General features: G+C 39.5%; 1 protein-coding gene across 3 annotated transcripts in view; it reads left to right on the forward strand.

Annotated features, from left to right (window-relative positions):
• The window catches only part of LOC134350426 (ALK tyrosine kinase receptor-like), a 1,308,522-nt gene that overhangs the window by 530,753 nt on the left and 753,770 nt on the right, over positions 1-23,999 (forward strand). The gene's annotated exons all lie outside the window — the stretch shown is intronic.

Consider the following 23,999-nt stretch of genomic DNA (forward strand, 5'->3'; position numbering starts at 1 on the left):
GAATATTGTCAGCCAATTTGTCAGTACGGGCTTAAAAAGAGCTGGTTGTTAATGACTGAGGTGTTTAAATAGCATTTAGAGTTCTTGCCAAGGTGAAGCAAGCTACACTGTAATTGTATGCAGCATAGCTTAAAGAACATTGAGACTGGAATTGATAAGCAGAAAGTTAAATTTACACACAAATTTCAGGCAATGGCCATTACAAATAAGAGAAACTCTAATTGCTTCTACTTTTGAAATAATACCATTATCGATTTCTCCACCTGGGAGTGATATGTGACCAGATGATTAACTATTGTTAGTAGTTAGGAGTGCGATAGAACAGAAGTATCTGGGAATACAGATCCATAAAGGTCAAAGAAAATTTATTATCAAAGTATGCATATGTCACCATATATAATCCTGAGGATAATTTTCTTGTGGGCATTCACAGTAAATACAAGAAACACAATAGAATCAATGAAAGACCGCATGCAACAGATCGGACAATCAACCAATGTGCAAAAGACAACAAACTGCAAATATAAAAAGAAAAAAAATAGATAATAATAATAATAATAATAATACTTCCAGTTCTGAAACAAATCCGGAGATGAACGTACCCAGATTGAATTGAATTGACTTTATTTCTTACATCTTTCACATACATGAGGAGTAAAAATCTTTATGCTATGTCTCAGTCTAAATGTTCAATGTGCAATCATAGTACTTCATAATAACATAATAAATAGTACAGTCAATGTTACATAGAAATACACTCAAATCAGTGTGAGTTAATCAGTCTGATGCCCTGGTGGAAAATGCTGTCCCGGAGCCTATTGGTCCTGGCTTTTATGCTGCGGTACCGTTTCCCAGATGGTAGCAGCTGGAATAGATTGTGGTTGGGGTGATTCAGGTCCCCAGTGATCCTTCAGGCCCTTTTCTCACACCTGACTTGGTGAATGTCCTGAACCATGGGAAGTTCCCAACTACAGATTCACTGGGCTGTCCGCACCACTCTATGCAGAATCTTGCAATTAAGGGAGGTACAGTTCCCATACAAGGCAGTGATGCAGCCAGTCAGGATGCTCTCAATTGTGCTCCTGTATAAAGTTCTTAGGATTTGGGGTCCCATACCAAACTTCCTCAACCGTCTGAGGTGAAAGAGGTGCCGTTGTGCCTTGTTCACCACACAGCTGGTGTGTACAGACCACGTGAGGTCCTCAGCGATTTGGATGTCGAGGAACTTAAAGCTGTTTGCCCTTTCAACCCCAGATGTCAATAAGGGTTAGTCCGTTTCCATTCCTCTTGTAATCCACAACCAGCTTCTTTGTTCTTTCAACATTGAGGGAGAGGTTGTTTTCTTGACACCACTGTGTCAGACAGATGGCTTCTTCCTTGTAGGCCACCTCATTATTGTTTGAAATTAGGCCAATGAATGTAGTATCGTCGGCAAATTTAATTAGCAGATTGGAGCCGTGGGTGGTGACACAGTCATGGGTGTACAGGGAGTAAAGGAGGGGGCAGTGCACAGCTCTGAGGGGCTCCTGTGTTGAGAGTCAGAGGGGTGGAGGTGAGGGGCCCCACTCTTACCACCTGCCTGTGATCTGACAGGAAGTCCAGGATCCAGCTGCACAAGGCAGGGTGAAGGCCGAGGTCTTTGAGCCTCCTGTCGAGCCTGGATGGGATTATGGTGTTGAATACTGAACTGTATGGATTGGGCAGTGCTCTGCTCAGCATCTGTTCACCATGTTGGGGGTGGCTGAAACTAAAACCTGACTCCAGGTATAAAAAGCAATACCCTTTCGCTTCAGAAATGGAGAGATGTCTACAGAACAGGGTGATATGGCCGCTGCCTGGGGAACGCCAGGGCATGCCTGGAGCTAGTGCTGGTCATGACAGTAAGCGAACCGCTAGTGTTTGCGCTGCTGAATAGGTGGGCAGGCACAGGGAAACCTGAGAAAGATATTGCCAGCATTCAAAGTAGCCCACAAATGTTTCACAGGGGAGCAGTCCACTTACAAATGAGACCACTCAAGCAGTTAAGAGAAGAAAGACGTACATGAAATAGTCATTAGAAGTGACCGCATTCATAATGCGTGTATGCTATCAAGTAGAAAAACATGAGATTGACATGACAGGATACAAAGGCAAACTTCAACAGTTTATAGCACAATATCACTCCATGCAAGTAAGTGCTCAATGAATAGCAGATTAACGAAAAGTGATAGTAAAAAACTGACATAATCCCTATAGACATGTTAAGCCAAATAAAATATGAGGTTGCACAAGAGCTAGAAGGAAACTAACCAAAAGACCACAACAATACTATGCAAGAAAATAATGAAAATGCAACCCACCGAAGCACTGATGAAAATACAATTATTTCAACTGCTTCACAATCAGACATTAACAGCAGCAACACAATACAAAACCACCACCAAATGTTGATGACAACACTGAGCTTACAGACAAAATTATCCTAATATTGAACACCCCACTAACAGAATATATCAGCACTGACCCAATGAAAAGACCCTACATACCAAAACAAAATACATCATCAAAATTTGCAAGTATTGTTAATACTCTTAACAACATTATATTGTCACAACTTTTAGGAAAACTTGAAACATTTGAAGAACTACACACAATAACATACTGTGTAACATTAACAGCAGTGTCGTGCAATAGTTCCAAAATAGAAGCATTCATTCATAGAAACTCAAAACTGAGTAATGAAATGAGAACGCCAAAATGGCAGGAGAGTTAAAAGCAGAAATAGCCTGCCTTATGGCGTATAAAAGAAACCACCTGAGCAAGAAAGTTAAAAGAAAAGTTAAGGAAATACAAGGTCCATACAAGATACAATACAAAAGCATGGCAGAATTTATATTTTATATATATATATATATATATATATACATACTGAAACAAAAGCTCAGTGCATACAAAGCCAGACTAAATGGATACGTGAAATGCAACAGATGAAGAAAACAGAATTGCCAGTTCAGAAACAATGAAAAAGGTTTATATAGAACATTGAAACTAAATTTGATGCACCAAAATGTCATCAACTCAAGCACCGAATTACCAACAAACATAGAGATAATGAACTTTTGGTCTAATATCTGGTCAAACATGGAAACGCACAATCAAGAAGCAAGCCGGATTAGGGGAAAAAAACATGCATACATGATTGAACAAATGCAAATACCTGAAGTTACAATGGATACACTGAAGGTTGTTATAAAAAATACCCATAACTGGAAAAGCACTGGAAGTGATAATATTCATAATTATTGGTTTAAAAAATTAACTTGCCTTCATCCATACCTATTAATGCATATCAACAATTCTCTTAAAAATCCTGAAAAAGTACCTGAATTTTTGACAGAAGGTAAAACATATCTTTTACCTAAAGGGGAAATCTCAAAGGATCCATCAAAATATTGTCCTATCACTTGTTTACAAACTATATATAAAATTGTAACATCATGTACCCCGCAACTAATCACCACTCATTTAGGTAACCACAGTATACTTAGAGAAGAGCAGAAAGGATGCTGTTAAGGATAAGAAAGGATACAAGGAACTACTGATAATAGATTCTGTAATTTTAAATCAAGCCCAGCAGAAAAGCATGTGGCTATATTGACTACCTAAAGGCATTTGCCTCTGTCCCACACTCATGGTTATTAGAAGTTCTTAATATAATACATATATAATCTACACCCAATACTTGTGAAAATCCCAGGAAGCATTAGTGTATTGTAATCACCTTACATATTAACAACCAAAAAAGAACAACCACCATTTTCAAAATAAACCGAGGCATTTTCCAAGATGAATCTCCAAGTCCACTATGGTTCTGTCTAGCTTTAAACCCACTCGCTAAGTTACCGAATTGGACAAAAATTGCGTATCAAATTAGAAACAATGAAATGAGCGAATCCTCAACGCACCTTTTATACACAGATGATTTGAAATTACACGCTCCTTCATCATTGAACTAAAGCAATTAATTCAAATGCTAGAACTATTTTCAAAAGATATAAACATGAACTTTGGACTAGATAAATGCAGAACATTAAACATAAAGGAGCAATAGAGCTAATAGAATATGAAACAGAGCAGCAGGATGCAATAGAACCACAGGATGAATATGAAACATACAAGTATCTGGGATATCAACAGGGCAAGAAAATAGATCATAATGTGATAAAGGAAAAAAAAAACTTCTGACAAAATTAACTTCAAGGCTTGAGAAAATCTGCCAAACAGAGCTCAACAGTAAAAATCTAACAAAGGCAATAGACACTTTTGCAATACCCATACTAATGTGTTCATTTAGCATAATATCTTGGTCCAAAACCGATCTGGAAAATTTGCAAAAAATAAGTACTGAAATGAAATGGAAAAAAACGACATTTCAATGCCCTTAGATTAACACAGAAGGAGGAAGAGGAATAACAGACATTAAAAATCTACACAACGGTCAGATAAAACTTCTGAGGATATACTTTCATCAATGAAAACAGGAATCAGCACTCCACACAAGCATACACAATTTCAATAACTGTACCACTAAACTTAAATGAGACCACAACCCAGAAAAATGAAGACATTATCAGTAGTGAAGAAAAAGCTAACCAATGGAAGAGCATGGAAGACAGACCCACAATCTGAGCAGACTAGATATCGATAAGGAAGTGCTGAACACCCGGCTCAGAGTTGGAGACCTCTTCCCAGAAACAGAAGAGTTCCTTGTGGCAATACAGGACCAGGTAGTTAACACAAAAAAATCAAAAATGCAAAATAAAAGACCAACAAATTTCAAGATGATAAATGCAGAAAATGCTGTGGGGAAAATAACAGAAACAATCCAAAACAATACAGGATTCTGTAGCAGTTTAACACAATCTGATTACTTACACAGGCACAATTAAGTGGCAATATTGTTCATCAGAAGCTTGCTTTAAAATACAAACTCATAAATGAAATCACACCTTTCTATAAATACAAGTCTGATCCAGTTTTAGGGTCAGAATACCCTAAATTATATTATGACTAATCAGTTACTGCAGACAGGACAATCCATAATATCCATCTGGATATAATAATACAGGATAAACGAGCAAGAACAATTTATTTAATAGATATAACCATACCAAACACACATAACTTACTGAGATAAATGAGTGAGAAACACCAGAAATATGCTGAATTTAAAGAAGAACTTGAAAGACTTTCGAACATGAACAGGGTATACTGTACATTGTCCCGATAGTAATAGCTATAACTGGTGTCATCCCAAAGGCACTACACAATGTCATTAAACAATTAGGACTCCACAGCAATATCTGTGTAAATGTTCAGAAAGCCACAATACTAAACACCACAAGAATAGTCCGAAAGTTCCTAGCAATTGACAAATGAGCATGCTTGGCTTTGCCTGTACCTCAGGTTTTACCAGCTTGAGTTGAGAAAGAATGTAAATAATAATAACAGATGTACAGCCTCCACAGTATGCTGATGACTAAACTGAGCTTACAGACAAAATTATCCTAACATTTAACATCACACTAACAGCATACATTGGCACTGACTCAACAGAAACACCCTACAAAACAAAACAAGTCATCAAAATTGTAAAAAAAATTAATACTCTCATCAATATTGTATTACCACAATATTTAGGAAAATTTGAAACATTTGAAGAACTACATACAATAACATACTGTGCAGTATTAACAACAGTGCTGTGCAAAGGCTCCTAAATAGAGGCACTCATTAATAGAAACCCAAAACTGAGTAATGAAATGAGAACACCGAAATGGTAGAAGAGAGTAAGAAACAAAATAGCAACCTTAAGAGCAGAAATAGCAACATGTACACAAAACGCTGGAGGAACTCAGTAGACCTGGCAGCATTTATGGAAACGAGTAAACAGAGATCTTTCAACAGGACTCCATTAGCCCAACTAATGTAGTATAAAATGGATAATCTGAGCAAATAGAGAGTATAAAGTACACACATAGCATACAGAAATTGATAAGTGAAAAACATCAGGAATATGCTTAATTAAAAAGGGAAGTTGAAGGACTATGGAACATGAGCAAGGTACACAACTAGTATCATCCTAAAGTCACTGCAATTAAACAAATTATACAATTAGGCCAGCATAGCAACAGTTATGCAAATCTCCTGAAAGCTGCAATACTAAACACCACTAGAATAGTCTGAAAGTTCTTAGCCATAAAGAAATAAGTGTGCTTGGCTATGCCCGTACCTCAGGTATTATCAGCTTGAGTAGATAGATAGATAGATAACAGATAGAACTTCAGATGAAGAGTCTTTGAAAGTGAGTCTATTGGTCCCTTGAACGTAGCATCACAAGTAGATAGGGTTGCAAGCAGAGCTTTTGGCACATTGGGCTTCATAAATCAAAATACAGAAGTTGGTGAGATGTGATGTTGAAATTGTGTAATCAGAATCAGGTTGAATATCACTGGCAAAGGTCATGAAATTTGTTGTTTTGTGGCAGGAGTACGTTGCAACATACCTTCTTGGTGCTTTGGTCTCTGCCTCTACACTGGGAGTTGAAGTACAGTCAGCTGATCAGATGTTCCAAAGTGTGGAAGTGTGATGGCACAGTAAGCATTCTTGTTGGTGGTATAACAGTGGTCAAGTGTGTTGGCTGCTCTGGTTCTACACGTGATACGTTGGTGGTAGTTGTTCAGAGACTTCTTCACGCAGGACTGGTTGAATTCCCCCACAATGATAGAGAAGGCATCAGAGTGCACAGTTTCCTGCCTACTGATTACGATGCTCAGCTCCTCCAGTGCTTGCCTGATGTCTGGGCTGCAGCACTGAATCTGAAATTGTTGGTGTGAGGGATTTTTCTGTAACACAGTATACTGATTTCCCTCTGGACAGCAAGGACATTGTTAAGGCCAAATTTGGAGCATTGTGGGCAGTTCTGGTTACCTACAGTACCTAGAGAAAAGATATTAATAAATTTTAAAGAATACAGAGAAAATTTGCAAGGATGTAGCTAGGTCATGAGGACCTGAGTTATGTAGAAAGTTTGAATAGGTTAGGAGTTTATTCCCTGGAGCATGGGAGAATGAGGAGATGGTTGCTAGAGGTATACAAAATTATGAGGGGTATGGACAGGATAAATGCAAGAAGGCTTTTTCCACTGATGTTGGGTGAAACTAGAACTGGAGGTCATGGGTTAAGGGTGAAAGGTGAAATACTTAAGTGGAAATCTGAGGGGGATCTTCTTCACTCAGAGTGTGGTGAGAGTGTGAAGCAAGCTGCCAGTGGAAGTGGTCAATGTGGGATTGATTTCAACATTTAAAAGAAGTTTGAATAAGTACATGGGTGGGAAGGATATGGAGGGCTATGGCCCAGGTGCAGGTCCATAGGATTAGGCAAAATAATATTTCGGCATGAACTAGATGTTTCTGTGCCGTGGTTCTCTTTGATTCTATTGGAGCAGGTCAAAGCCTGTTGAGCTGCAACAAGTTACTTGCTCCACCAGCTGGAATGTATCTGGGAAGATTATGTGAGAAATTGTCTCCTTGCCTGGATGAAACAGTACTGATGTAAAATTCAGGGGAAAGAGTTTTCCCTCTTCCATTAGCTTAAATATTTGAAATAGAAATGTTGCAAACTTTATAAAAGATCTACTATAGCAGTTCCCAAATCTGCAATTCCCAGCTCCCGTGTGAACATGAAGGGGTCCAGCTCCTTCTTTCCAGTGAGTGCCTGGTGATTTCTTTCATCCAGGCATGGACTATAATCTCTTGCTGATTTACAGCGATTTAAAATAGCTGGAAGTGTTGCCATACCTATCATGCCCCTCTTCAGAATGGACATAGTCATGTGGGTGTTCGGACTTTTGTACTTCCTCTCTAACAGGTAAAACATGATAATGTAACAGTTAGCGTTCACTATTATAGCACCAGTGACTTGGGTTCAATTCTGACACCGTCTTTAAGATGTTTATACATTCATGTGGTGGCTTCATGATTCTCTGGTACCCTCTTCCATTCCAAAGATGCATTGGTTAGTAGTCAATTAGTTACATAGGTGTAATTGTAATACACATGCTTGTTGGACAAGAGGGTACTGTGCTGTATGTCAAAATAAATAAATAAAAATAAAATAGTTGTAATTAGTAGAGGGCATACACCCAATGGTGAGGAGCTGAAAATTCTGCAACCCTCAGCAGCCTCTTGTGATCTGATACCAGACAGTGATGCAACCAGTTAGAATGTTCTTGACTGTACTTCTATGGTAATCTGTAAAAGGTTTAGCTGATCTACCAAATCTCCTTAAATTCCTCACAAAGTAGAGGCCCTGCATGCCTTCATCGTGATTGCATCAATGTGTTGGGTCCAGGACAGATTGTCAGAGATACAGACAACCAGGACTTCTACCACCGACCCTCAATGAGAATGGAAGAGACTTCTCCGTCCTAAAGTCCAGAATCCATTCCTTGGTGCTGCAGTAATTGTGTGTGAGGTTGTTGTTCTCACACCACTCAACCAGCCGATCTGTCTCACACCTGCATGCATCGATGTCAGCATCTGAGATTTTGTCAACAAGTGTGATATTAGCGAACTTGTAGATGGTGTTTGAAATGTGTCTGAATATCTTGAATGGATACCTAAATTTAGTGATGCTTAAGATCTATGTTTGCCACATACAACACGATACCGGATTTCTGTGGCAGAAATAGGAGATGGAAGTGAATGAGTAAATCAGACCTTTCTGGAGCAATTGTTGTTATGTCACGGTCACTTGGATTGGAGCTACTGAGTGGTGATTCCAGAGGTACAGCAAATGAATGTGCTGCAGGGCATCCATGTTTAACATACTGGAATAGTTCACATGGAAATAGAGACCAGAAACTGTGCATATTAGTGTGGGGTTGATAAGGAAATTGGAAATTTGGTAAATTACTGCTCAAGACTGCCGGCCGCAATTATCCACAGCTCCAGTGTGAATATCCGTGTATTCAACTCATTCTTTTCAGTGAGTGCCTGTTGATTTCTTTCATTCAGAATGGACTTTAATCTCTTGACGGTGTCCAGAAATTCAAAGTCATTGGAAGTGTTGTCATACATATCATGTACTTCTTCAGAGTAGGAATTGTGGTGACAGATGGCAACCCATGGCTTTCCTGAGGAATTGGTGTACATCAACTGTGCAGAATTCATATTTCACCGTTCACCTTACTCCTTCATTGGGAATGCTTAATACATACCATTCAGTTCCTCATAAAGAGATTGAGCTTGTACCCACATGCTGAACGAAATAACACAACATTAGTTGTTGGGGACTGGATCCAATTGGTCATGAGTCAGAGGCTTCAATGTTTCCATTTCTTACTCCATCACAGGATATTCTTGACTGACCTGCCAATGAGTTAGTTGTTGGGTACTTAACACAGCCTGTCTTTAAAGGAGAAGTAAGCTTAAGAAAAGGGAATCAGAAGGTCCAATACAACCCACATGGTCAGGAGGTAGTTTCAAGTGAATTGCACTGTGAGAAGGCTCAGAATTTTGTCAGAATGGAACTATAGCGAGATGAAGGAAGCAATGTAGATTAGGAACAACATCATGAAAATGGCCAACAGAAAAAAAAGACAAAATATTGAAAGTATATGCATCTGATAGCTAAGAAGATGGTTAACAAAGATGGGAGGTACAGGAAATGCTTGGATCTGAGACGTGGAATGCTACTGTGCAGGTATCACTGGACAGGAAATAGATCAGTAATTTGGAGGCTCAAAACCAGGTGGATGGCATGTTATGCACAGAAGTTAGTACTCACAGAGTTGAGGGTTTCTGGAGTAGACACTTCTGAATGGATACAAATGCTCTTTTACTTTGTGGACACTTCAAAGGTTAAGACTACCAGTAGATTGATTGAACTCCAGCATGACTGATGATGACTTCAACATAAGCGATAAAAAGATTTTTCCCCCAAAATAATTAAAATTCAAGTCTCATCTTAAACACTACTTTAAAAATCAAACAGGAAACTAGAATTCTGACTCGTTCTTTGTTTTTTTTTGTTTACCCAGTTATCCCTTTTCTTTTAAGACCAGTGATCCTATCAGGAGTTATTGCTTAGAAGGTTTATTGAGCTTAACAGTGCGTGGAGAAATGCTGTTGAAGCACCCTTATGTCGATCACCATTGTTACAATGCTGAATCAGCTCCTTCGCACTATTCATCTTGAGAAGCCATTCAAGTTGGTGCCCTGGTGTCACACAATTGCTGCTTAAACTAAATACAAATAGAGAGCAAATCCAAATTTTAAAAATGCTGCTGTTATTTCTCAGTCCTTGAAATCATTTCTGTTTGATGTACTGTAAGTGATCATTACGTTGTTTAGACACTCACAATTAAAATTGAACCCTTTGCTTCCCAGATTTTCTGATGCAATTGCTAATACTGTAAGTCTTGTTGCGAGATTTATTATTCTCATATAAACACTCATGTCCGATCATCAAAATGTGTCCTTTACCCTGAATGGAAAAGTGGGCACAGTTCAGAAGTGAACCATTTAATCTTCCTCCAGTCCATTTCTTGGTCCCATAATTGCCAATTCGTTTGAGCAAAACCTGATAGATTTATTTATTTGAGGGACTTGGATAGTTCTTATTTTTGACTGTTTGGCAAACATTGAACTAAAATATACCTGACAAGTTCTCTTTCATATTGGGGGAACAAATAGTATTTTTATCTATTGTGACAAGTTTGAGATTTAAGTGCTTGACTTAAATCAGCTCAAATTAAACTAATGATTGTAGATTGTTTGCTGGAATGTTATGTTGGCCAGTATTGACCACTCACTCATTTCTACAGTACAGAATTATTTTCCTTGCTTGTACAACAATTTCAACCTATTGAGAATCCCATTTACTTACTCTCAATTTAATGCCACAAAGAAACTGATGAAAGCTGAAGAATGATTTTTGAAGCAACACACACAAAATGCCGGAAGAACTCAGCAGGCCAGATAGCATCTATGGAAAAGAGTACAGTTAATGTTTCCAGCTGAGAATCTTGTTTGTGATTGAATGGTTTTTGATACAGCTTTTGACAAAAACCTCAAGCTGACATTCCGATGTAAGAAAAAAAGTCAACAGATAACCAGGAGTCTAACCCAGCCAAGAAAACTGAGAGTATGTCATTATCATCAGCAGGTCTCATTTGAATAATTTTGATGCTCCTTTTGCATTTATTGCCTACAAAAATGGTTTGCATATTAACAGTGCTGTAATATAAGCCTCAGAGTTCACCTTGATTAAAAGAAACATTACCCAAGAAACTCATCCACACTCAGCAACAATAATTGTGATAAAAGTAATAGAATGCGACATATTGCTAATGAAGTTCATTCATTTAAAGTCCATGAAACTGAATTTTGGAGACTTGCTGTTCTGTGGTGCATTTAGCACTATTGACTGGGATGAAATTCTAGACAATTTGTCTGGAAGAACAATCTCGGTGGAGACATTATTTGGATCCTAGGGAAGAAATTAAACTGCTGTGCCACTTCTGTGGTAAAAGCTGGGCATATGCCAAATCAATTTCAGGCAGCAGCACCAGACCCAAGCTGCACATATGCTGTCAATCTTATTGCACGTTGGCATGGATAGGAAATGTCTGTCACGTAAAATATTACACTGGAAATGTTTACATTTGCTGAAATATTAATATCACTAATGTGGCTGCAAGCATTAAAGCTTCGTGTCGTAGTACAATTGGGATTTGGGATTCATCTGCTTAAGAATCAGAGGGAACAGTGAGATGAAGATGAACAAGGTGAATGGCATAGTAAAGTTAGATGGGTAAAAATGATGAATGGAGATTTTGGTGTAGCAGAGCAGTATAAAATGAACAATAACAATCTTTAGCTAGTTTACCCATCACTGCTGATTTTTATTTTCCTTGACCTTAACAGGCCATCAGTTTGCTATCAGTTGTTTTGCACTGTCTGAATACTACAGGAGTCAAATTCAGTTTCATACAAGGCTACTTGGCTGAGGGCAACTTACTTTTAGATTTTCAGCATTTGCAGATTTTATTTTGTTTCACCCACTTTTAAATGTCATCTTTATAATGTTATTAATTTTAGCTGTTTAGGAGCCAACCATCAAAGATGAACTGGTTCATTGTTGCCTGCCTGATCAGATTCCATATTTCCTTATAACAAAGAAAGCTATTCAGCCCACTGAGTCTATGATGGCTCACAGAACAATCCAATGCCCCACTGACTCTCATTGTAACATTCTTCCTACATTCAGCTCAATGTGAGTATTTAACGTGGAGTTTGATAGATACTTGATAAGTTGGGGCATGAAACATTATGGGAAGAAGGCAAGAGAATGGGGTTACGAAGGGAATGGATCAGCCATGATCAATTGACAGAGCAGACACAATGGGCTGAATGGTCTCATTCTGCTCCTATGTCTTATGGTCTTATTCCTATCCTTTTCCCTTAGGGTCTACCATTCTCATTTACAGTGGTCAATTAACCTAAAAGCCAGCATGTACTGGGAAGCAAGAGGGAACTAAAGCATCTGGAAGGAAATCTATATGATCACAGCAAAATATACAAATGGCACACAGATTGCACAGAGGTTAAGTCTGAATTGAAGTCACTGGAGCAACGAGTCAGTAAGGTTATGGTGGTGCAGTTAGTGAATTACTGCTTCATAGTTCCAGAGACTTTGGTTCAAAGCTGATGGCTGGCATTGCCCGTGTGGAGCTTACATCTTCTCCCTATGACTACGTGGGTTCTCCTGGGTGCTCTGGTTTCTTACTATTTTATAGAGGCCTGTAGGTTTTGCAGAGTCACGGTACTACAGCACAGAAACAAGCCCTTTGGTCCATCTAGTCTGTGCCAAGCTATTATACACCCTAGTCCTATCGACCCACACCTGGACCATAGCCCTCCATACCGCTCCCATTCATGTATTTATCCAAATTTCTCTTAAATTTTGAAATCAAATTCATGTCCACCAGTTGCACTGGCAGCTCAGTCCACACTCAAATCACCCTCTGAGTGAAGAAGTTCACCCTTATGTTTCACCCTGGTCCTAGTTTCACCCAACTTCAGTGGAGGAAAAAAGAACCTGCTTGTATTCACCCTATCTACACTCCTCTAATTTTGTTTACCTCTATCAAATCCCACACTCTCTTACACTCCAGGGAATAAGATCCTAACCTACTTAACCTTTCCTCACAACTCGGGCCCTGGCAACATTCTTGTAAATTTTCTCTGCACCCTTTCAATCCTATTGATAACTTTCCTGTAGGTAGGTGACCAGAAATGCACACCAAGCTTCAAATTAGTCCTCACCGATGTCTTAAACAATTTCAACAGAACATTCCAACTCCTGTACTTAATACTTTGATTTTTGGGCATGGTTCAAAGTAAACTTATTATCAAAGTACATATATGACACCTTGTACAACACTGAGATTTATTTTTAGTGGCAACTCAATAAATCCATATTAGAATCAATGAAAGACTGCACCAACTGGGCATTCAACCAGTGTGCAAAAGACAACAAATTGTGCATAGACAAAAAAAGAAAACTAATAAAATTAAATAAATAGGCAATGAATATCAAGAACATGAAACGAAGAATCCTTGAAAGTGAGTCCATAGATTGTGGGAACAGTGCACTGACGGGGCAAGTGAAGTTAAGTGAAATTATTCCCTTTGGTTCAAAAGCTTGGCGTTTAAAGGATAATAACTGTTCCTGAACTTGGTGGTATGAGTCCTGAGGCTCCTGTGCCCTCATCCCGACGGCAGAAGCAAGAACAGAGCATGACCAGGTTGGTGGGGGTCTCTGATGATGGATGCTGTTTTCCTGTGACAATCCTCTCTGTGTAGATGTGCTCAATGGTGAGAAGGGCTTTACCTGTGATGGACTGGACCATAGCCATTACTTATAGGACTTTCAGTTCAAGGCCATTGCAGCTTCCATACAGGCTGTGATGCAACCAGTCAATATACTTTGCATCACACATAAATAAAATTTGTGAAAGTTTTAGAAGTCATGACAAACCATCACAAACTCCAAAGGAAGTGGATGTGCTGCTGTACTTTCTTCATAATTACACATATATGCTTGGCCCAGGAAGGTCCTCTGAAATGGTAATTATACCAAGGAATTTAAGGTCGCTGACCCTCTGCACCTCTGATCCCCTGATGAGGACTGGCCCACGGACATCTCCCGTAGTCAATAATCAGCTCCTTGGTGCCAGTGTGAAGGCTAATGTGCCAAAAGCTCTCTTTACGATCCTATTAACCAGTTACAAGGAATTATGGATCTACCATTCACTGGGCAAAGCCTGTTTTGTCTTCCCAAAATGCAGGGCTCACACATGCCTACATAGATTAATTGGTATTTGTAAACTTTTCCTAGAAAAGAGAATGGAGAATCTAAATTGTATTTATGGGAACATATGGAGAATAAAAAGGAATGGTACAGTATCAATGCAAATGGATGCTTCATGGCCAGCACTGACATACAGGTGAAACAGTCTGCCTCTATGCTATTTGCTTCTATATATTCACCTCAAATAAGCACTTCATGTAGATTGCATTAACTTTCCCTCAAAAAAAATGTATGCCTGTTGCATTAAGTTCAAGTTAGTATTTCGGTTTTTAATTTTGTGTACATGCATTGCATTTTATTCAAGCAAATAACTACAATTTTAATGGATTTTATGTGATATCTGTTAATGACATGTGATATAACTTGAATCTCGTTGATCAGAACCTTACTGTAGGATTGTGGGGTTTTGCATTTTGGAATTCTGCCTATGATTGGCTGCTCTTCGAAATTAATATTATCATGCGACTAGACACCTGGGATCCATCAGAAAACACCTGTGACAACAGAAAAATACTGTGAAAAGTAAAGTTCAGAGTTTTGGCAGGAGATTTTGCTACAAGATTAGTGGGGAACACCAAGACTCCACCATGGACCATAGACTCCAAATCGTATAGCACTGGATGAACATGAGAAAATATGCAGATGCTGGAAATCAAACAACACGCACAAGATATTGAAGGGACTCAGCAGGTCAGGCAACATCTGTGAAAAAGAGTAAACAGTCAATGTTTCGGGCCAAGGCCCTTCATCCTGATGAAGAGTCTTGGCCCAAATTATCGACTGTTTACTCTTTCCCCTAAATGTTGCCTGACCTGCTGAGTTCCTCCAGCATTTTGTGTGTGTTGCATAGCACTGGCCAGCGTTTCTGCCCACAGTGTTATGCTGATCTTGATGCCAATTTATACTAAATATCCTCCTCTCATGTATCACACAAATCCGTCCATTTCCTTTATCTTCATATAACTGAAACCTCAAACTCCAGCAGATTCTCAATTCCACTACCAACCCTGGGAGCTGTTCCAGGCATCTCCTACTCTCTGTATAAAACTCAACCCTCACTTTGCCTTCAAACTTTCCCCTATTAGTGTTTGACATTTCGACTCCAGGGAAAATATTCTCTGCCTATCCTATCTACAGTTGCAGAAAAAGTTTTTGAACCCTTTGCAGTTACATGGTTTTCTTCATTACGGTAATTATTAATAAAATTGTGTCTGATCTTCATCTACATCACAATAATAGACAAACACAATCTGCCTAAACTAATAAGACACAAACAATTGTACTCTTCTTGTCTTTATTGAGCACATTGTTTAATCATTCATCCTGGAAAAAGCTTATGAACCCTTGTACCTAACAACTAGATGAACCCGCTTTAGCACCAATAACTTCCACCAAATGTTTCCTGTAGCTGCTGATCAGACTTGCACAACGGTGAGGAGGAATCCATAAAAAAACATTTAGTTCATCAACATTTCTGGGATACCTTGCATGAAGAGCCCTCTTCAGGTCATGCCACAGCATCTCAATTGGGTTAAGGTCTGGACACTGACTTGGCCATTCCAAAACACATTTTTTTTTTAAAACCATTCTTTTGTTGATTCACTCTTGTGTTTCAGATCATTGTCTTGTTGCGTCATCCAACTTCTATTAAACTTCAGGTGATGGACTTCTACCCTGAAATTCTCCTGTCAAATATCTTGATACAATTCAGAAATCATTGTTCTCTCAACAATTACAAGCTGTTCACGCCCTAAAAAAAAGGTAAAGCAGCCCCAAACCATGATGTTCCTTCCACAATGCTTCACAGTTGGGATAAGGTTTGGTGTTGGTGTGCAGTGACACTTTACCTCCAAACGTAGCGTTGTGCATTTCTGCCAAAGATTTCAAATTTTGTCTCATCTGTCCACAGAACATTGTCCCAGGAGCATTGTGGAATATCCAGGTGGTCTTTTGCAAACTTGAGATGTGCAGCAATGTTTTTCTTTGGAGAGCAGTTGTTTCCTCTGTAGTGTCCTACCATGAGCACCATTCTTGTTCAGTGTTTTTCTTATAGTGGACACAGGAACAGAAACTTTAGCAAGTTCCAGAGATTTCTGCAGGCCTTTTGCTATTACCCTTGGGTTTTTCTTCACTTCTTTCATTATTGCACATTATGTTCTTGGTTTGATCTTTGCAGGATGCCCACTTCTAGAGAGAGTAGCAACAGTACTGAGTTTCCTCCATTTGTACACAATTTCTCTTACTGTGGACTGATGGACAATCAGGTCTTTAGAAACCCTTTTGTAGCCTTTTTCAGCTTCATGCATTCTACAGTTCTTCTTCTAAGGTGTTCTGAAAGTTGTTTTGATCAAGCCATAGTGCACATAAACAAATCTTTCTTGAGAAGAGCAGGCTCTGTCATTAACCAGACTTTGTGTGTCTTTTTTATAGGGCAGGGCACATCTACAACACACACCTCCGATCTCATCTCATTGATTGGAACACCTGATTCCAAATAGCTTCTGTAGAAGGCATTACCAGAGGCTCTCAAACATTTTTGAACCTAGGCTATGATTATTTAAATGGTGTACTCAGTATTGACAAGATTAAGAATATTTGTTTGTGTGTTATTAGTTTAGGCAGATTGTGTTTGTCTATTATTGTGACATAGATGAAGATCAAACCACATTTTAGAAGTAATTAATGCAGAAAGCCAGGTAAGTGCAAAGAGTTCACAAACTTTTACTTACATCTGTAAGTCACTCATAATTAAAAAAAACTTCACGGGGTCTCCTTTCAGTTTCTGGTGCTCCAGGGAGAACTGCCCAAATTTGTCCAAACTTTCCTTACATCTGATACCCTCTAATTCAGACAGTATCCTGGTAATCCTCCGCTGCACCCTCTAATCCAGACAGTATCCTGGTAATCCTCTGATACCCTCTAATCCAGACAGTATCCTGGTAATCCTCTGCTGCACCCTCTCAAGCATCTCGACATACTTTCTGTAATGGGTGTGACCAGAACTGTACATAGTATTCTAAGTGCAGTGTGACTGTAATTTTATACAGCTGCAGCATGACTTCCTTCCTCTTATATTCAACATCCCTACTAATGAAGGCAAACATACTATGCCTTCTTTACCTTCTTGTCCATTTGTGGAGCCACTTTGAGTGAACTATAGACCTGGACCTCAAGATCACTCTGTACGTCAAAGATAAGAAAAGATCTACCGTTAGCCGTACACTCTCTTTTTGCCAAAGTGAAACACCTCACACTTGCCTGGGTTAAATTCTACCTGCCACTTCTCCACTCGTACCTGCTGCTGATCTCTTTGTATTCTTTGAATACGCTGCTAAGAGTTGTGAGAAGATAATGAATTGCATTACCAGCAGGGAGAACATTCTCTGTTCAGGAAAGCAGCAGGCATTTTCAGGGTTATCTGCAGATGTGAAAAACAGAAGGTTGTAAATGAGATCTCCTTCAGCAACAAAACTTCCCACACCAGTGACTAGTTCAAAAACAATTACATGACCATAGAAGTGAGTTCTCACAATTCAGGATTTTTCCATTACATCTGGAACCCCTGCCTTCAACTACAATTATATTTGGCTAAGATCTTTTCTGACAGAGAGCTGCTCTCTTACACTCCTTCTGACTTCAAGCACAAATTTCCTTGAGTGGACATTAATTATCCTCTTTTTCTGAATACTAGTATAAAACACCTTGTGATTCTCCTTGATCCTGCACATCAAGGACTTTTCACAACCCCCTTTGGCCTTCCTGATCACCTGCTTCACCACTTACCCCCATCTCTATATTTAGCAATTCTGTCCAGTCTGACTTTCGCTTTCTAAACCTTATGAATAATTCCTTGCTAGATTTAGGATATCTTGTTTTCTTTATTTTATCATCCTTGTCCTTATTGGAATATGCCAATCCTGAACTCTGATCAGCTGGTCTTTAAACAATCTCACATGTCAGATCTGGACTTGTCCTGATCAACAGCAATTAGCTCCTGTCTTATCCTGTTGTAAGTTGCCCTCCTCCACTTTAGTACTTTTTTGCAAGATCTGATTTGACCTTTACTCATAACTATCTTAAAATATAATGAGTTGTGATCACTATTGACTGAATATGTGATCTGGCCTGGCTTATTTCCCAAATCAGGTCCAGTACTTTTTTCTCTAGTCAGACCTTCCATGAACAATTTCAAAAATTCGTCTTGGATGCACTGGAGAAATCTGACCCTATCCAAGCCTCTTGAATTAAGGAAGTTCCAATCAAAACAGGGGAGATTAAAGTTCCCTGTTTAACTTGGCAACCCCACTGTTTCATCACCTTGAATCTCAAAATATCACAGAACATGAGCACCTTTCCATAATCTGTCTACATATCTGTTCCTCCGCCTCTCTATGGCTGTTGGAGAGCCTATAGTACGATCCTTTCAGCCTAATTGTACTTTCCAGTTTCGGAGCTCCACCCAAATTACCTATGTTATGGACCGTCCAGTGTATCTTCTGAGTAACTTTATGCTATTCTCTCTTAGCAGTAGTGCTACCTCTTTACCCACCCTTCTATCACACCTAAAACAACAAGACACAGGAATGTTGAGCTACCAGTCCTGACGCTCATGCAATCAGATCTCTAATGGCAACATTATAATTCCATGTACTTAACTGGTCTCTTAAATCCACCCTTCTTATCCATAGTACTCCTAGCAGTGGAAGTAACAGATTTCAGAACATCGCTTCCATCTTCTTTACTAGCCTATTCCTTGTTGTCCTTTATTTCACTCTTACTTGTCATACCATCTTCCTTGCACTCATCCCTACCACCCAGCAACTTTGGTTTCCATCCTCCTGGTCACTCCAAACACTCCTGACTAACATGAGCAAACCTCTCAGTAAATATTGTGGTTCCTCTCCAGTTCAGATGCAAACCATCTTGTTCTCCCCTTGACTGCGTGGGTATCTCCAGGAGACCCACTGTCCTCCCTTATACCAAAGATGTATGGGTTAGTAGATTAATTGGTAAAATGGGTGTAACTGGGCTTCATGAACCAGAAGGGCCTGTTACCATGCTATATTTCAAAATAATTAAATTAAGTAGATAATCTCCGCTCTTACACTGGCCCGCTCTCAGAATTGCCACTCTACTTTAACCTACCCTCCTTTTATTGGCTAGATGCAGCAACTCAGCTAATCAGAAACATTTTTTTAAACGCTGCTGGATCCTGACCCCCTGCACTCTGGCTATTGTAACCTAAAAACCTAAAAACAAGCTCTCAACTCCAGGACACTTTTTTTTGTGTTCCAAGTTGTATCGAAATAGTTGCTAGGTAAGAGCAGCGGAAATGCAATCAAGTTCCTTGGAGGGCTCTGAAGATCAACATTACTGAGTGCTGTGGATTTGTTTAGCATTAGAGGCGGGAGGAGATCATGAAGTTTCTCATCGTTATTGTTTGTGCCAGAAATATTATTCTACATCTAAAACTCAATCATGTGCTACAAAATCTCAAGTGTTTCTTCTTTCAAACACTAACCGATTATGCACTGGTGAAAGCAAATGAATACTCTGATTAAAGCACCTGGTGCTGTTTCTGTTCATTTAATGATGATTATACAATCAGCCCAAAATGACTTGCTATCCTGCAGAGAATGCCTAATGTTGACAAAGAATGCATCGAATCCAAATGATCACTATCAGCAATCATTCTGTAACTAATCCCAGTTACCTTGGTATCATTGATCAATAATAAAAGTTGAGGTAGCTTGCACTGTTTGGTTCAAGCTAAATGTTAACAAATCGCTGTTAGTGGAGTGTCAAGTATTGACTAGAGTGCAGGTAAATATTCTCTGGCAACTTCTGTAAAAAATGTTCGGTGGATTTTGCCTGTGATGAAATTCCTTGATTAGTGTACAGACTGATGCACGGAACACAGGAAGCTCAAACAATATTTATTATACAAACTTATTTAAGGGTCTTTACTAACTAGTTTCTGAAACATTTTTGGAGCAGTAAGGCACAAGCTTAAAGGGGTAATAAGCTTGAGGTGACAATTATTGTTCATTATTCATATTACATATCCTGCCCTTTCCAGCCTGGAACAGGTGCTACAGCTAGAAGTCACAATCCTGACTGAATTCTTTACTTTGAGCCCTGTCAATGACATCACTATCTGCTCCCTCTCACCTTAGTAAGATCAACAATCAATCACCAGAGATGCTCAAAATGTGACGTTCAGCCTGTGCCTCTGTTCAGTGGATTAGTTTGCTGGGCTATTTTTCTTTCTGCTAAGTTGTACAAGTGCTAGGTACAGCTAAATTTATCTGAAGAAGGGTATCCACCAGAGAATCGGTCTGCCTCAGAAACATTTTTGCATCAAAGCATGTTTCAGCATCTAAGGTGTTTCAAGTTTCATTGGCTTCAAAAGACCTTGTTGAACCTTTTCACCAATCTGACACAGACACATTCCACTGAGTCTATACTAACCTATGAGCATCCATCATACCCTAACTCATTTTATTTTTTTTTCATATTTCCATCAACTCCTCCCAAATTCTATAAACTACCCTTCGCACAATGAAAATTTACAAGAACCAATTAACCTAACAATCTGCACATTTTTGGGATGTGCGAGGAAACTGGATCAGCTGGAAGTCACAGGGAGAACAAGCAAAATCTACATGTGCAGCACCGGAGGTCAGAATTGAACTCAGATTGCTGGAGCTACAAGGACTCAGCTCTATCATCTGAGCCACTGTGTCGATATTTGTCAGGTTGCTATGAAACCATGCTGGACTATGTAGGCTGAACCGTGACATTTACTCACGTAGACTTCACCTGGACAAATCCAGAACCATGACCATAAACAAACCTAGGTTGATATCTATCCTTTGTCATGGTGTAAGGTTTCAAACAGAGACATCAATATTTCTGTTCCCTCAACAGATGTTGCTCAACCATTAAGCTCCTCCAGCAGATCTCTGGGTTCCAGCATTTGCAGTCCCCTTGGCTGATCTCTATCTTCTTAACTCAGGGATGGTGAGGAAACTGCTGATCACTGAGACCGATTGAACTTGCAGCCTTCCTGATTGGTACACTCAGTACTAAAGCATACAATCAATTCATTCCAGAGAGCCACTGAGAAACACATCCTATCACTGAAAGACTTCAAGTGGACTGCAGCTATGGTAACAACAAAGTTATTTTGTGAGATTGCTGTTCTGTAAAAAAAAAATTCATTTTTAAATGACTAGAAGATACTGAACCGTGCCCTTTAGTCCTTGGATTCAGGCATAGTGGGCATCTCCTCACCCTTTGCTCCCAAAGCAGAGGAAGAGAAGATCCATACAGCCAACAGCCTATAATTGTATCCAGGGTCTGTCTGCCTTGCTGCTTTGGACACTGCCAGCAAGAAACTCCTCAGCATCTTCTGTTTTCTTTTGTGATATTGCCTATTCCCTGTGAATCACCTCAGAATGTTTTCTACACTAAAAGCATTCGACAACTCTAAACTTCTGAGCAAAAGTGCCGTGTTATGAGGAACACTATTACCTCAATGTGCTTCTGCAAGGAAAAAGGTTGTGCATTTGTTGTATGTTGTGATTATTGTATATCTCATCCCATTCTGAGAATTATTCTATTAAATTTACAATCTCTCTGATCTTTGATTAACTACAAGTATAAAGATTTACAAGTTCCAGTCTCACAGATCCTTACAAACGGTCTTGGGCTATAAAAAGATAAATAGAATAAAAGTAATTTCATAGCATCTGATCGTAATGGAGTGACAGCACGTTGTGGAACTAATCTTATTTGCATTTCAATTTTTTCTTTGCTAAATTCAGAATCCAATATATGTCTACTTCCAACAAATAAAAAGTAATTGATGTCCCTAATAATATCTCGAGCTTCTTCATTTCAATATCAGTTACTACAAAAATGGTTTTAGCAGACATTTATCATGCTGGAAATAATTTTTTGTATTGCAGCTGCTCATTATGTGTCATTAACCAGTAAATGACAAAAATTTCCAAGGTCAGACTTGGTCATCTATACTCCAAGTGTTTTGGTTTCACTGTTGAGCTCTTATTGAGAAAGTAAGGAGGCATGGGATCCAAAGGGACATTGCTTTGTGGATTCAGAACTGGCTTGCCCACGAAAGGTAAAGAGTGGTTGTAGACGGGTCATATTCTGCATGGAGTTTGGTGACCAGTGGTGTGCCTTAGGGATCTGTTCTGGGACCCTTACTCTTCGTGATTTTAATAAATGACCTGGATGAGGAAGTGGAGGGGATTAGTAAGTTTGGGATGGGTTAGTAAGTTTGCTGATGACACAAAGGTTGGAGGTGTTGTGGATAGTGTGGAGAACTGTCAGGGGTTACAGCGGGACACTGATAGAATACAAAACTGGTCTGAGAAGTGGCAGATGGAGTTCAACCCAGATAAGTGTAAAATGGTTCATTTCGGTAGGTCAAATATGATGACAGAATGTAGTATTAATGGTAAGACTCTTGGCAGTGTGGAGGATCAGAGGGATCTTGGGGTCTGAGTCCATCGGACGCTCAAAGCAGCTGTGCAGGTTGATGCTGTGGTTAAGAAGGCATATAGGCCTTCATTAATCATGGGATTGAATTCAGGAGCTGAGAGGTAATATTGCAGCTATATAGGACCCTGGTCAGACCCCACTTGGAATATTGTTCTCAGTTCTGGTTGCCTCACTACAGGAAGGATGTGGAAGCCATAGAAAGGGTGCAGAGGAGATTTACAAGGATGTTGCCTGGATTGGGGAGCATGCCTTATGAGAATAGTTTGAGTGAACTCGGCCTTTTCTCCTTGGAGGGACGGAGGATGAGAGGTGACCTGATAGAGGTGTATAAGATGATGAGAGGTATTGATCGTGTGGATAGTCAGAGGCTTTTTTCCCAGGGCTGAAATGGTTGCCACAAGAGGACACAAGTTTAAGGTGCTGGGGAATAGGTACAGAGGTGATGTCAGGGGTAAGTTTTTTACTCAGGTGAGTGTGTGGAATGGGCTGCTGGCAACAGTGGTGGAGGGGGATATGATAGGGTCTTTTAAGAAGCTTTTGGATAGGTACATGGAGTTTAGAAAAATAGAGGGCTATAGGTAAGCCTAGTAATTTCTCAGGTAGGGACATGTTCGGCACAACTTTGTGGGCTGAAGGGCCTGTATTGTGCTGTAGGTTTCCTATGTTCCTATGTTTTCTTAAATCTCCATATTGCCTATTTTGATATTTTAATGCTAAATATCAATACAATTAAAAGATTTATGCAGTTATGTGTCTGCTGGACATGGAGATGTGGTCTTATCCAAACTTGCATCCTTTCAAGAAATGCTAACCTTAAATCAGCGGTCCCCAACCACCGGGCCGCGGACCGGTACCGGTCTGCAGAGCATCTGCTACCGGGCCGCGAGGAAGCGATATGATTTGGCGATATGAGTCAGCTGCACCTTTCCTCATTCCCTGTCATACCCACTGATCAGCTTGAACGCACGCGAGGTCATTAACAGCGCGTCATCCATGTCAGCGCGAGAAGAAGATCAACTCCTCGAGCTTGCAAATGACGACGGGCTGAAAAG

The sequence above is a fragment of the Mobula hypostoma genome, chromosome 8, assembly GCF_963921235.1.
Source record: "Mobula hypostoma chromosome 8, sMobHyp1.1, whole genome shotgun sequence".
NCBI lineage: Eukaryota > Metazoa > Chordata > Chondrichthyes > Myliobatiformes > Myliobatidae > Mobula > Mobula hypostoma.